Source organism: Lithobates pipiens, unplaced genomic scaffold (genome assembly GCF_037356315.1).
Source record: "Lithobates pipiens isolate NorthernLeopardFrog02 unplaced genomic scaffold, aLitPip1_a1.2 Scaffold_1, whole genome shotgun sequence".
Taxonomy (NCBI): domain Eukaryota; kingdom Metazoa; phylum Chordata; class Amphibia; order Anura; family Ranidae; genus Lithobates; species Lithobates pipiens.
The window spans coordinates 151,499,409-151,512,718 of record NW_027507685.1 but is presented as its reverse complement, the minus strand read 5'-3'; the positions used below and the strand labels follow the sequence as shown (position 1 = coordinate 151,512,718).

The 13,310-nt window shown below is 41.4% G+C and overlaps 1 protein-coding gene across 8 annotated transcripts in view; it reads right to left on the bottom strand.

Moving 5' to 3' along the window:
• The window catches only part of SH3GLB2 (SH3 domain containing GRB2 like, endophilin B2), a 183,727-nt gene that overhangs the window by 63,300 nt on the left and 107,117 nt on the right, over positions 1-13,310 (bottom strand). The gene's annotated exons all lie outside the window — the stretch shown is intronic.

Sequence of the window (13,310 nt, the reverse complement as noted above, 5' to 3'; positions counted from 1 at the left end):
GCACTCCATAAAAAGATAATGTTGCATGCAGACGACATGCTGCTTTTTATGGAAAACAAAGGGCTCTTTTTGCAGGTGGTAATGGACGTAATCACTGAATTTGGCACTTATTCAGGCTAGACTATTAACTATACCAAGTCAGCCCTGTTGCCGCTGGACGGAGCTTTTAACCCCAAGTTATCTTCTTTCTGCCCAGTGCCTACAGTGGGGCAGTTCAGATATTTGGGGATCATAATCTCGGATAAGATCGTGGACTATTGCCGTCTGAACATATTTACCCTGCTGATACGGCGGGTAGAGCCAATTTTAGCAGAAATTACCTTAATGCCCCAGCTGTTCTATTTCCTCCACAAATACATCCTATGGCTATACCCCTTAAAATATTTCAAGTGGTAAATTTCATATTTCACTCACTACTATGGAAATCTGGCCCTACTAGAGTCAGGCTGAAGCAAGGATAATGAGGCTTAGGTTTCCCAAACCCCTGGCAGCTGTTGAATGGCCTGAACGGTGTATTAGAGGGAGAAAAATACACTAATTCCACATTAACTGGGGCATTACACTGGGTAGAGGCTCAGACTCTCTCAGAAGCCCTTGAAGCCCAGCTCTTCCTTAAATCCAACAAAAAGGTACCCCACGTATAGGTTATTACATAGAGAATGTCTTCCTAAATCATATCTAGGGATGCATACACTGTGAGATATAAACGATTAATCACATCTCGGGTTCAATTCGTTTTATAAACCTGCTTTGGCTATGTACAAGAACATTATTCTACTTTGTATTCTGTGAAAGTATTGTATAAATGTAATACTTCGGAATGTGCATGGTTTATTGGACTGTTAAAAAGTCATTTATTTATTTTTTTTATTTAGAATTTTATTTAGAATAAAGCAACTGTACAGTGCCTGCATTTGACTGGATGCAGGTGATGTTAGAGTGGACCATTTTCCTCCCAGCTCTTTGATTTTTTTGAATGAGAGATGTCAGGTTGAAATAAATAATAAGGTAAATAAATAAATAAAATGATGGATTTCACATTAAAGCAGAGTTCCAAAAAAATAAAAATAATTAAAAGACAGCAGCTACAAATACTGCAGCTGCTGAAACCTGTCTCAGGGTCCAGCGATGTGAGGGAACAAAGCCCCGCTCCTCTCTGTAGCGCTGGTATTGTCACTGTGGGTACCCGGCTGTGAAGCCGGGCACGCACTGCGCATGTGCGAGCCGCGCGCTGTGACTGGCCCGGCAGTCATCTGAAACCTGTGACTTGTGCCAGATAATTGCCGAGAGGGAGGGGGAAGAGCTGATCTTCCATCCAAAGCCGCTGTTTTCCCCCGGGAGAAAGTGGGAGCTGGAACTCTCTAAAAAGAGGGTTTCCGCTCCCCCCCCCCAAAAAAATGACATACCAAATGTGGCATGTCAGGGGGTCACCTTCCCTTAAAGCAGAAGTTCCATTTTCAGGTGGGACTCCGCTTTAACTTTCATCCCAACGATTATAGTGACCAGGAAAAATAAAACCTTTGCTTCTTTCCTGCAGATAGTTATAAAGAGCTAAACATTATCAATCCGCCTTGTCCTGTACCAACCATTCATGTATTTGCTAAGAAGCAGGTGCATGGCCTACGGTGATGCCAAATGTATCAAAATATAGAAGATGGTGAACACTCCAGACTATGTTTAAAGAGTAACTCTTGCTGAGGAAAAAAAGCATTCCCCACTGGGTGTTCAATGTACATTGCAAGGATTTTAAACCAACTTTGTTGCAGATTCCTACCTTTTGTATTGCTAGCCATACACTATATGAAAAATCGTCCGACATTCGGTCATTTTGACAGTTTGTTCATTTTTCGGCCAGTTAATGGGCACAAAATTTTGAGCCGAAAAAAAAATGGAGGAGAACAAGTTAGGAAATTTTCTGCCAAACAAACCATAAATTAAAAGGTTAATGTGTTTCCCGTCCGAACTGACTGCACTAGGTATATGTAAAAACAAAAAAACAAAAAATGCATTCATTAATGACCACTGAATGATTTATTAGTCATTACATGATGGCACTATTGTTTGCTCTCACGGCCGAATGTTCGTTAGGCCGACTTTTCGTATAGTGTATGGCCAGAATTAGTCTGAAGAAATCCCTGTGTGTGAGTGGTTTCCTAATTATGAACCAGCTGCTGCACCTGTCGGGCTCTAAAGAGGGTCTGCGTCCCTTTAGATGTGATTTCCCTTTTGGGAGTATCTCAGCAAAAATTTCACTTTTGTTGCTGGGGATGCCTGAAATCTGACTTGTATCAGTGTGCCAATCACACAAGCAGGAAATTATATTTCTGAGGGGCGTTCTGTACAGAACGCCGCCAGGTAGCCATATTGCATTGCATTTTACAGAAAATTACAAAGCTACAGATTGAAAAGGAAAGGTAAATTTTTGATAACATTCAATTAGAATATGACTTGTGTCGCAATTGTATACACTATTTATATTTTTTTATTTGCCATTTATTTTCCCCACGAAAGTGGAGTTACAATTTTAGGCAAAGTTTTTTTAAAGGTCCTTTCACACAGGCGTGTATGACTGTCTGATGTTAGCGGATGATCATCCGCTGACATCCGTCTCCACTAAGCTTTTTAAGATGGAAGAAAACCCTATTTTTTTGCCAAGGAGGGGGCCGGGCAGCCGACCTGCCGTGTCCTTAACAACTGACAAATCAGCATATATCAAAAAAACTGATAGGGGTACTGGGCATGAGATTAGTAAATGATGTCTGTGGTGTATACATATATTGGTGTGAGTGAGTATGTGTGATGGCCTGCAAATCTCATGCCCAGTGCCCCTATCAGTTTTTTATATATATCGATTCCCACATTTCCTTATTTTACTCATACAAATGACTTTAGATCATCATGTTGCCATTGCCTATACATGGAACCTGTTAAATTACCACCACATTAGTACCTCCTCATGATCCCCCATGATGGTCTGAATGTCCAATACTTACAGCAAGTCTAAATGTTTTTTCCCCTATGTTTAAAGATTTATCACACGTATTTTAGCATTGTTTTTATATTTTATTTTAGCCTCCTTTTATTGTTCCATTCCTCTCTTTTTGTCCTGTGGTCATTCCCATTCTCAATATGTACTACATTGAACAACTGTGCACCTTTGCTTAGGATAACCTCCGCCCGTTAACCATGCAAATGAAAGGCGCTTAGCATCAAAGAATATGCTTTCTACCTGGGAACTGTGGAATTTAAGCAGCTGTTCTAAAAGGTATTAAATCAATAAAACCACTAGAAAATATTAAACAAAAATCTGCGAGGTGAATGGATCAATCAATTCACCCGTAGAAAAAACAGCGCATAATACTTCATAAAAAAAGAAAAAATTATATGTGATTTGTGCTAATACGAACTATGGAAAAAACATTTATATCTTCCCAAATGCAGTCATACACACTAAGTATTGTCCATGAACACTGTCCATATATCCAAATTAGGCTGAGTAATTGGGATAGTTTCAGCAAAAAAGTTAAAACGAGATATCTATTTCAGTCCATCAACAGACAATAGAATTAAAGATCAAAACTGAAACAAAGTGTCCTGGTATAAATCACAGGGAGTGTACGCTGCAATCCTTCCTTAACATGATTATACTTCCACTAGTATGATGCAGTAATCCCGAATTTACTGGGGTGCAGTCTCAAGGATGAGGTGACCCCCCTTAGTAATATTCTTACCAGATATGCCTGGTTACATAGGCTCTCAGAAATTACTCCTCATCGGTTCGATCTCATCAGCTTCATAAGCGCCAGGTAATACACGATCGGATGTGCTTGGTTACACGGGATCTCAGATGTTACTCATCGGCTGGATCTCATCCACTGCATAAGTGTCGGGTGATTCAAGATCTCCGAAAGAAGCAATTACGGGAAAACAAACATAGCGTGATACTGTCTTATAAAAACACGATTTATTTAAGTAAAAAATGTTGCACTCACACAAAATTAATTCTTTAAGGCATTGATTCATTCAGCGTGCATAGTTCTTAACCACAGTCTCGGGGGAAGTAATAGCATCAGCCGCTAATGGCCGTCACCACTTAGTAGCTCACGGTTAAAGCTGTGCGTCTCTTCCTCCCTCCTGTCAGTTCCTCTATGCTGCAAACATGTGCTACCACCCTGACGCGTTTCGTCGTATTGACATCATCTGAGGGTGGAGGCAATCAGTTCTGACTACTCTTTAATACGTGCGGTATTAACCCTTCGTAAGCATGTATAGATGTATAGTGATTAATCCGACTATGTTATGTACGCTGCTCTCTTTACAGGATACCTGTCAGAGGCTTTCATAAATAATGTTTTTGAAAGAACCATTTCATTATACAGAAGGTATAGAAATTGAAATATTGAGAATTAGGTGAATTCAAAACATAAATTAAAAAATCCAAAAATTAGATTAAAACATCAGGAGAGTCAAAAGCAAAATTACAGATAAAAACCAAAAACGATCATATTCCCCTCACACACTATACCGATATGGCCATGTCGGATTTCTGATAATATGCTAATATGCTAACGATCGCAACGATTGCAAAATCCGGCGCATATATCCCAATGACTTTTATTTCTTTAAAACAGGGAATTTCCATCCCGTTGATCTAGATGCTCTAGGTTTGGACGATCGGTTTTATTGTACAGGGAAATACATAAAGAGAACGGATTCGCAACCTTTTATAGCCTGTCTCAGGAACATCCCTTTAAGGTAATAATATCCTTATGTTAAGAGAGGGGATTATTTACATTTCGCATTTTATAGTTTACATCTTATATTATGTAGTTGACAAATAGGAAATATCAGTATTTTATGCAGGTCGTGATTATGTGTGGAAGTTAGATTTCAACACGACTATTAGCAAGAATTGGGTTGCAGTTATTGGAAATAGAAGATTGAGGGATGGTAGTGTAAATATGGGTAGTATTATACATCCATGCTGAGTTCAGTAGAGTTTTTAAAAATTATTTTTAAAGAATTTTATTTTTAAAAATTATTTATAAAAATTATTTTTAATAGACACATTCCTGGAAAATATATAAGATTAATTCATACTGGAGGCAAGTCTGCCTAAATATAGGCTTACCGATAAACGCATAAGTTTACGGCCTTTGGATGCTATCGCCCTCTAATATGTGGTAATTTTCACCACAATTAGTTAATTAACAGAGACAGGTAGTAAGTTTGTTTCATTATAATTTTAAATAATTTTAAATGTTCTTATCGTTTTCTTAACCATATAAGTATATAATTCCATATATAGATATAAGCTATAACGTCGCATGCACAATACATAAGCCATAACGTCGCATGTAAAGCAGATTGAGAATAGCGGCACTGGAACCAGCCAATAAGAGTCAGAAAAAATCCCCGTCGTATCACAGAAGATCGTGCTGTGTATAGCCCATCTATCGTATTAACGATGGTCTCAATGGGAGCCTTGTAGTGGACGACTTGCCTCTATCTGTATGAAGAATGTGTGAACACAAGTCAGTTACAGTCGAGGCTTTTTCATGATCCCATTAGGAGAAAAAATATGAGACAGGCTATAAAAGGTTGCGAATCCGTTCTCTTTATGTATTTCCCTGTACAATAAAACCGATCGTCCAAACCTAGAGCATCTAGATCAACGGGATGGAAATTCCCTGTTTTAAAGAAATAAAAGTCATTGGGATATATGCGCCGGATTTTGCAATCGTTGCGATCGTTAGCATATTAGCATATTATCAGAAATCCGACATGGCCATATCGGTATAGTGTGTGAGGGGAATATGATCGTTTTTGGTTTTTATCTGTAATTTTGCTTTTGACTCTCCTGATGTTTTAATCTAATTTTTGGATTTTTTAATTTATGTTTTGAATTCACCTAATTCTCAATATTTCAATTTCTATACCTTCTGTATAATGAAATGGTTCTTTCAAAAACATTATTTATGAAAGCCTCTGACAGGTATCCTGTAAAGAGAGCAGCGTACATAACATAGTCGGATTAATCACTATACATCTATACATGCTTACGAAGGGTTAATACCGCACGTATTAAAGAGTAGTCAGAACTGATTGCCTCCACCCTCAGATGATGTCAATACGACGAAACGCGTCAGGGTGGTAGCACATGTTTGCAGCATAGAGGAACTGACAGGAGGGAGGAAGAGACGCACAGCTTTAACCGTGAGCTACTAAGTGGTGACGGCCATTAGCGGCTGATGCTATTACTTCCCCCGAGACTGTGGTTAAGAACTATGCACGCTGAATGAATCAATGCCTTAAAGAATTAATTTTGTGTGAGTGCAACATTTTTTACTTAAATAAATCGTGTTTTTATAAGACAGTATCACGCTATGTTTGTTTTCCCGTAATTGCTTCTTTCGGAGATCTTGAATCACCCGACACTTATGCAGTGGATGAGATCCAGCCGATGAGTAACATCTGAGATCCCGTGTAACCAAGCACATCCGATCGTGTATTACCTGGCGCTTATGAAGCTGATGAGATCGAACCGATGAGGAGTAATTTCTGAGAGCCTATGTAACCAGGCATATCTGGTAAGAATATTACTAAGGGGGGTCACCTCATCCTTGAGACTGCACCCCAGTAAATTCGGGATTACTGCATCATACTAGTGGAAGTATAATCATGTTAAGGAAGGATTGCAGCGTACACTCCCTGTGATTTATACCAGGACACTTTGTTTCAGTTTTGATCTTTAATTCTATTGTCTGTTGATGGACTGAAATAGATATCTCGTTTTAACTTTTTTGCTGAAACTATCCCAATTACTCAGCCTAATTTGGATATATGGACAGTGTTCATGGACAATACTTAGTGTGTATGACTGCATTTGGGAAGATATAAATGTTTTTTCCATAGTTCGTATTAGCACAAATCACATATAATTTTTTCTTTTTTTATGAAGTATTATGCGCTGTTTTTTCTACGGGTGAATTGATTGATCCATTCACCTCGCAGATTTTTGTTTAATATGTACTACATTACATTGGCCCCCCCACCTGTATAACCATATTATTCTCCACCTGCGTTTCATCACCTGCCATTTCCCCCCATCACCACAAGATGGTGGACTCTATATAAAGCATGTTGAATCCCTGCATATCCAGCTTGACAGTGCGCAGGCTCAGAAACGGCATTGCAAACACATCCGGTGACATCAGATGCCGCTGCGGTCCACGAGCACCTCAGACCTCTCTGTATTACCATCTGAGCCACAGAGTGTACAGAGCCGGCGGATGGCTTTCTATGGGTTCCTAAATGACACAGCCTGTTGAACCAGTGAGCAAGGAGGAGATGCACCACTGCAGGATTTTCCTCATGCCGATCGTTTTTAACCTCAATGTGAGTGTTTTTATTCATTGTACCATAAAGTTTCTACAGTTCATACTTAGAAGGCGCCCTTTTCTTTATCCTTTTTCTCTGTTGCGATGTTCCCTACTGTCTGACATTTCTTATATAGCCATGGGGCATGGCTGTCCGATGATGTCACTCGGAGAGCCCGACCTTGTGAAGTCAAGGGGGTGGGCTTTCCGAGTGACGTTATCGGATGGCCATGCCTCATGACTATATAACATATGCCAGACAGCGGGCAACAACACAATGGAGGAGGACAGCCACAGAACAACAGCGGCTTTTTTTTAGGGTAACCGTTGGCAAGGAAAAAGACAGCAACAGGAGAAGACAGCTTGGGGAGAGACAACGTGGCAGAAGACAGCTCAGAGCTATTAATAAAGGACTTGTCAAAATCTGGCTCTTTTTTTTACTTTTGTAGAAAAGGAGCCCAAAGGCCAACGTTGCGCTCAAAAGAAAATAATATGTGAATAAAACTTACACAGCTGCCATCACCTTGAAGTCTAATAGAAAAACTCAGATAAAATATGCAAAATAGATGCAGGGCTAGTTAAAATATTGATCAAATAATCAAGTGAAAAGAAAACTAAAACAACAAGTTCCATTGAAATTCAAGCCCATAAACAAGGGGTTAAGAACCATCCATGTGAATAGAGATGATAGGTTAGTGGAAGACATCGTGAAAAATCCTTCATATAAAGTGCGTCCAGCTCCACACCCAGGTGAGTAGATAACCTGCTTACCAGATCGCCATGACCACTAAACAGTAGTCTCACCAAGCTCAGGGAAAAAAACGTGCTTTATCGCTTTCAATCGGCTTCCATCTTGTAAGTGTAACCCACTCGATTTTATTAACTTCGCCTTCATTAAGTACTACACAATGGGAGTATTTAGTTTTATATTTCTTTGAGTACCCCCGGTCTCAGCTGCAGTTCCAGACAACTTTTAAAAAGGTCCTGAGGAGACCGTTCTTTTCCCAGAGCTTGGTGAGACTACTGTCAGAAGCAATCCGCTGACAGCTGATAACTCATCAGTTGATAAAAACGCAGCAGCCAGCTTCCCGGCCCCCTCCTTAGCAACCAGCTATATACAGAGTTTGAAGTTCAGGTCAGTCACCTTTTTTGTAAAAAACGGATGTCAGCGGACATGAAAATGGATGTAAAAATTGACATCCATATCTGTTTTTGATCCTTTTTTAAAGTAGCAAAATCTCTGACCTCTTCCAGTCTAATGGGAACCTTCAAGGGCAAAGATAGCTGACATCCTTCAATATGTAGTGGGATGTGAGGCATAGTAGGGGAAAAGGTGGTAAAAGTCATTGGGCGCCAGACACTTCTCCGATGTAAAAGAGGTTTTATTTCTTTGACAGCCCTTTTTATATTATGCAAGGGAAAGAGGATTAGGGCCAGGACAGTTGCAATTTCAAATGGCAGACTCAGACTTCAATAGGATGACAGCCGTACAGGCAAAGGCCCCAGCATGGCGCCACTTCTGCATGTGGATTGCAGTCTCCTATGGTAACAGTACTTAAACAGTTCCCAACTCAAAATAATAGTTCTCTCAGTTTTACAACAACTTCTCGTAGTTCTTCAACCCCTTGAGCTCCTGGTCTCTCACTGGACCCTCTGATTTACTAACTCTGAATCCCGTGAGCTCCTCAAGGCTTTTGCAGTGGTATCTCCCTCAAGCGTCACCTACACTTCCATGCAGGGTCCCTAGCTTGGCACTTTGAATACTTTTCCAGCTACACCCTTGCTGACTGGCTCTGTCCCTAACTTGGCACACAAGGCTACTCTGCCTATTCGGTGAGAATAATGCTCTGGTACTTGCTTCAGTTACTCACTGTGGTCCCTGGTAAAGGTGATTGGTCCCTTAGTGGTGACAGCTTCCCTTCTGCCTCCGACCGCGATGGGTTCTCTGACCGAACCGTCACTTTTGGTTGGACTGCAAGACACAATCCCAAATCTGTGCTGCCCTCTTACTTCTGGATAGGCCCTCACACAGTCTGGCAGCCCGATGCCCCTGGGATAGGCCCAAACTCCGGCCTAGCAGCCCAGGGCAAATGATACTCCTCCACCCAAATGGCGGTCAGGGTGACACACAAGAACCTGGATCACCTGACCTCACCCGAATATATAGGCTCTCCCAGCAGGCCAAGGGATTCAACAAAATCCCTGCCCATTGGCTGAGATACCCTATATACCCATAACCTGACCTTGAGTTGTCCTTCTCAAGCCAATACCGCCAAGTGCCCAGCCACCTGGTGGTGGAAGAGGAAAGTACAACCAGGCCAAACTGAGCAAGAAATCAACGGATCCCCATCAATTAAAGGGGTTTTAAACCCTTGTGTTTTTTCACCTTAATGCATCCTATGCATTAAGGTGAAAAAACTTCTGGCAGTGACTGGCCCCCCCAGTCCCCCGTCTTATTTAACCGTACCCCTTCATTCACTCAGCGGAGACGCACTCTCCCTCTCTGCACAGAGTCCCAGCTCTTGATTGGATAGATTGATAGCATAGCAGCCATTGGCTCCCACTGCTGTCAATCAAATCCAATGACACGGGTGCCGGGGCCAAGTCCGGCATTTGTATCATTCGGATCGCTTCTCCTAGGGAGTCACTTGATAAGAGGAGGAACCGCAAGAGCCGCCGAGGGACCCCAGAGGTTAAGAATAGGGGTCACTATGTGCAAAACCTGCTGCACAGTGGAGGTAAGTATGACATGTTTGTTATTTAAAAGAGAAAGAAAAAAAAAAAAAAAAGAGAGAAGAAGAAGGAGGATGAAGCCTTACAATCACTTTAACTACAGAAGATACTCCTCACAAGAAATTTGGTTAGGAGCTCCGACTAAACCCCAGGGCTCTACATCTACAAAAAAAAAAAAAAACATGGACTGAACTAAAAAACGGAATGCCCGTAAGGACCCCAATACAGTTGACATGGTCTACCTGAATGTTTGCTGTTGGAGTGCTGGTCATCTTTTGAATTTTAGCAATTAAATTGTAACTCTCCTCTTCTCAATCCAAAATAAAAAATATATATTTAGCAAGAAAGTCTCTATTAGTTCCTTAACCTCTATTAGTTCCTTATGTTTTTAGCTGCCCCCTTCTGAAAATGCAAGTTATCTGGCTGTTATACAGACCTATTGGCTTCAAATATGTATGTGTCACTGACTAAGAACAAGTATGCTGTCAGAAGGTCATGCTGAAGTCAGAGGTCCATATCTGCCTGTCTATTGCGGACCACTGATTGAAGCATGACAGCCAGGCAAACAACATTTGCAGAATGCGAAGTCAGTGATGGCAGATTCCCATGTTTCTGACAGGAAATGCTCCTTTCATTTATAGAAGCTTTTCTTCTTTCATGGCACACATTCAAATGAAAATGATCTGTTTGTAAAAATGATTAGTTAGATAAGCATGTGTTCGCTGTGAGCTGATAAGAATTAGTGAGATCACAAAAAAGCTAAATGATATTGTATAGACTTGCGATAATATATTATTGTATGAGTGGTAAATACTCTAAAGTGTCCAGCGTGTTCATTGACAGCAAGGAGTTAGAGGAGGGAGGTATCTGTTTTTAAATTAAAAAGTGTATCCAAGAAAACAAACAAAAATTTATATTTTGAAGCTTGCCGGTACTTAGGTGTGGTGTTTGCATTTTTTTTTTTTTTTTCACATTTAATTTTTACCTAGTGACCCTGCCATTGACACACTTCCTGTCATAGGGTGCCAAAGCTCACTTACTATACTGGATCTATAGAGAAGCACCATTATCACTCTAGGACAGGTCTATCATGTGCCCCCTTCCTCTTTTTTATAAAATAGGAAATGGGGAAATTCTGTAATTCAGACATCACAGGGGACAATGTTTTCGGACAAGAATACAGAACAGGCAGAGAGCACAGGTCATCAGCGCCTAAGATTTCTGGTAAGAAAAACAGTTTTGTTTTTTTCTGTTTTTGCACATATTGAACAGATAAACACTTTTAAATTGTATAATTAAAAGACCAAAATGGAACAAATAAAAGAAAAGCACTGTTAGGATTTACACACTGTATAATTTTGGATAATTTTTACTCTTGTATACTGCATAGAGAGGGTGGAGTTGGATGAGGGCAAGGGATACCTGATACAGTTCCATCATTCACCTATGTAGCAACAAACCAGAGTTGAAAACATGAGGTTATAATGGGGTCAGAGTACATGTGTAGTTTAAGTACACGAGTGCTGCGAGTGCATGTGGACTGTATTGAGAATTAGTGTCAGGTAGTACCTGAGTATTGAGAGTACCCGTGTATTGTCAGTACCTGAGTGTTGTCTGAGTAATGCGTGTGTGGATCCTTAGTAACTGTGTATTGTGTGTACCTGTGTATTGCGAGTGCACATGGTCTGCGAGTACCTGAGTATTGTCTTGTGTTAGGAAGCTAGTTGTTAGGTAATTTGGAAAGGGTATAATCCCCAATCCTCATTAAATTAGTAGGTACAATGACCGGCGGGTGTGGAGATGCGACTCGGTGTACATTTTTGCGGCATATATGTGTTCCTTTATCATCTGATTAAGGGTGAATTCTGCTGTGCAAAATGTAAGCACATTGTTTCCCTGGACGTCCAGGTTCTCAATCTAGAGAAGCAACTGTCAGTACTGAGAAGACCCTCCATACTAAAGGAGAGCCGGGAACGTACCCGGCAGGTGCCAGCCCAGAGGTGGGTGGAGACAAAGAGGTTCAGGCACTAGAAAAGTGTAGAAGGGTGACTGTCAGGAAGGGTAGAGGGGAAGTGCGAGGGTGGCCAATCCAGGGCTGGAGCATCCCAATAAGTACGCTTCATTGAGTGACATCGGTGAGGGACCAGCACTGTTGGAGCTGAGGGACTCTCCTAGCTGTCCGGGGATGAACTCCTCCACTGAGGGGGGGGGGGGAGGGGTTAGCGAAGGGAAAGGAAAGACCAATTCTGGTGGTAGGGGACTCCATTTCTAGAAGGACAGAGAGAGCAATCTGTGACAAAGACCTGAAGCGCGGAACTGTATGTTGTCTACCGGGCGTTCAGCACATCACAGATCTGGTTGACAGATTACTGGGAGGGGCTAGTGAAGACCTGGCTGTCATGGTGCACGCTGGCACCAATGACAAAGTCAGAGGCAGATGGAGTGTCCTAAAGAACGCTTTTAGACACCTGAGAGCTAAATTGAGGAAGAACCTCCAAGGTAGTATTCTCAGGAATACTAGCGGTACATCGAGCCACACCAGAAAGGGAGATTGGGGAGGTAAACAAGTGGCTGAGGAGCTGGTGTAGTAAGGAGGGGTTTGGGTTCCTGGAGGACTGGGTCGACTTCTCAGTCAATCTCCAGTACTACAGAAGGGATGTAGTACACCTAAATGAGGAGGATGCAGTTCACCTGGGAGTAAAGATGGACAAAAAGTTAGAGGGGTTTTTAAACTAGGCTACATTGGGGGGGGGGGGTTAGAGATAGTCAGCACGGAACATATTCCAAAGGGTAGTATTGGGGGCATTAGTGGTAGGTGGACTAAAGCACATAAACCCAAAGTAAGTATAATAACAAGTCCTAGTTGCAACCTCGGAAAACCCAATAAGATGTCAGGAGCCTGGCGGACAAGATGGGTGAACTAGAGATACTGTTGTACGAGGAGTATTTGGATTTTGTGGGAATTTCAGAGACCTAGTTCAACAGATCTCATGATTGGCTGGCAACCATTCAAGGGTATACCCTTTATCGCAGGGATAGAGAGGGTAAAAAAGGGAGAAGGGTATGCCTATATATAAAGAATAATGTACAAGTGAATGTGAGAGATGACATCACTAAGGGAGCAAGGGAGGAGGTGGAATCCTTATGGGTGGAACTCCAAAGGGATGAAGCTAAGGGGAAAATACTGGGAGTATGCTA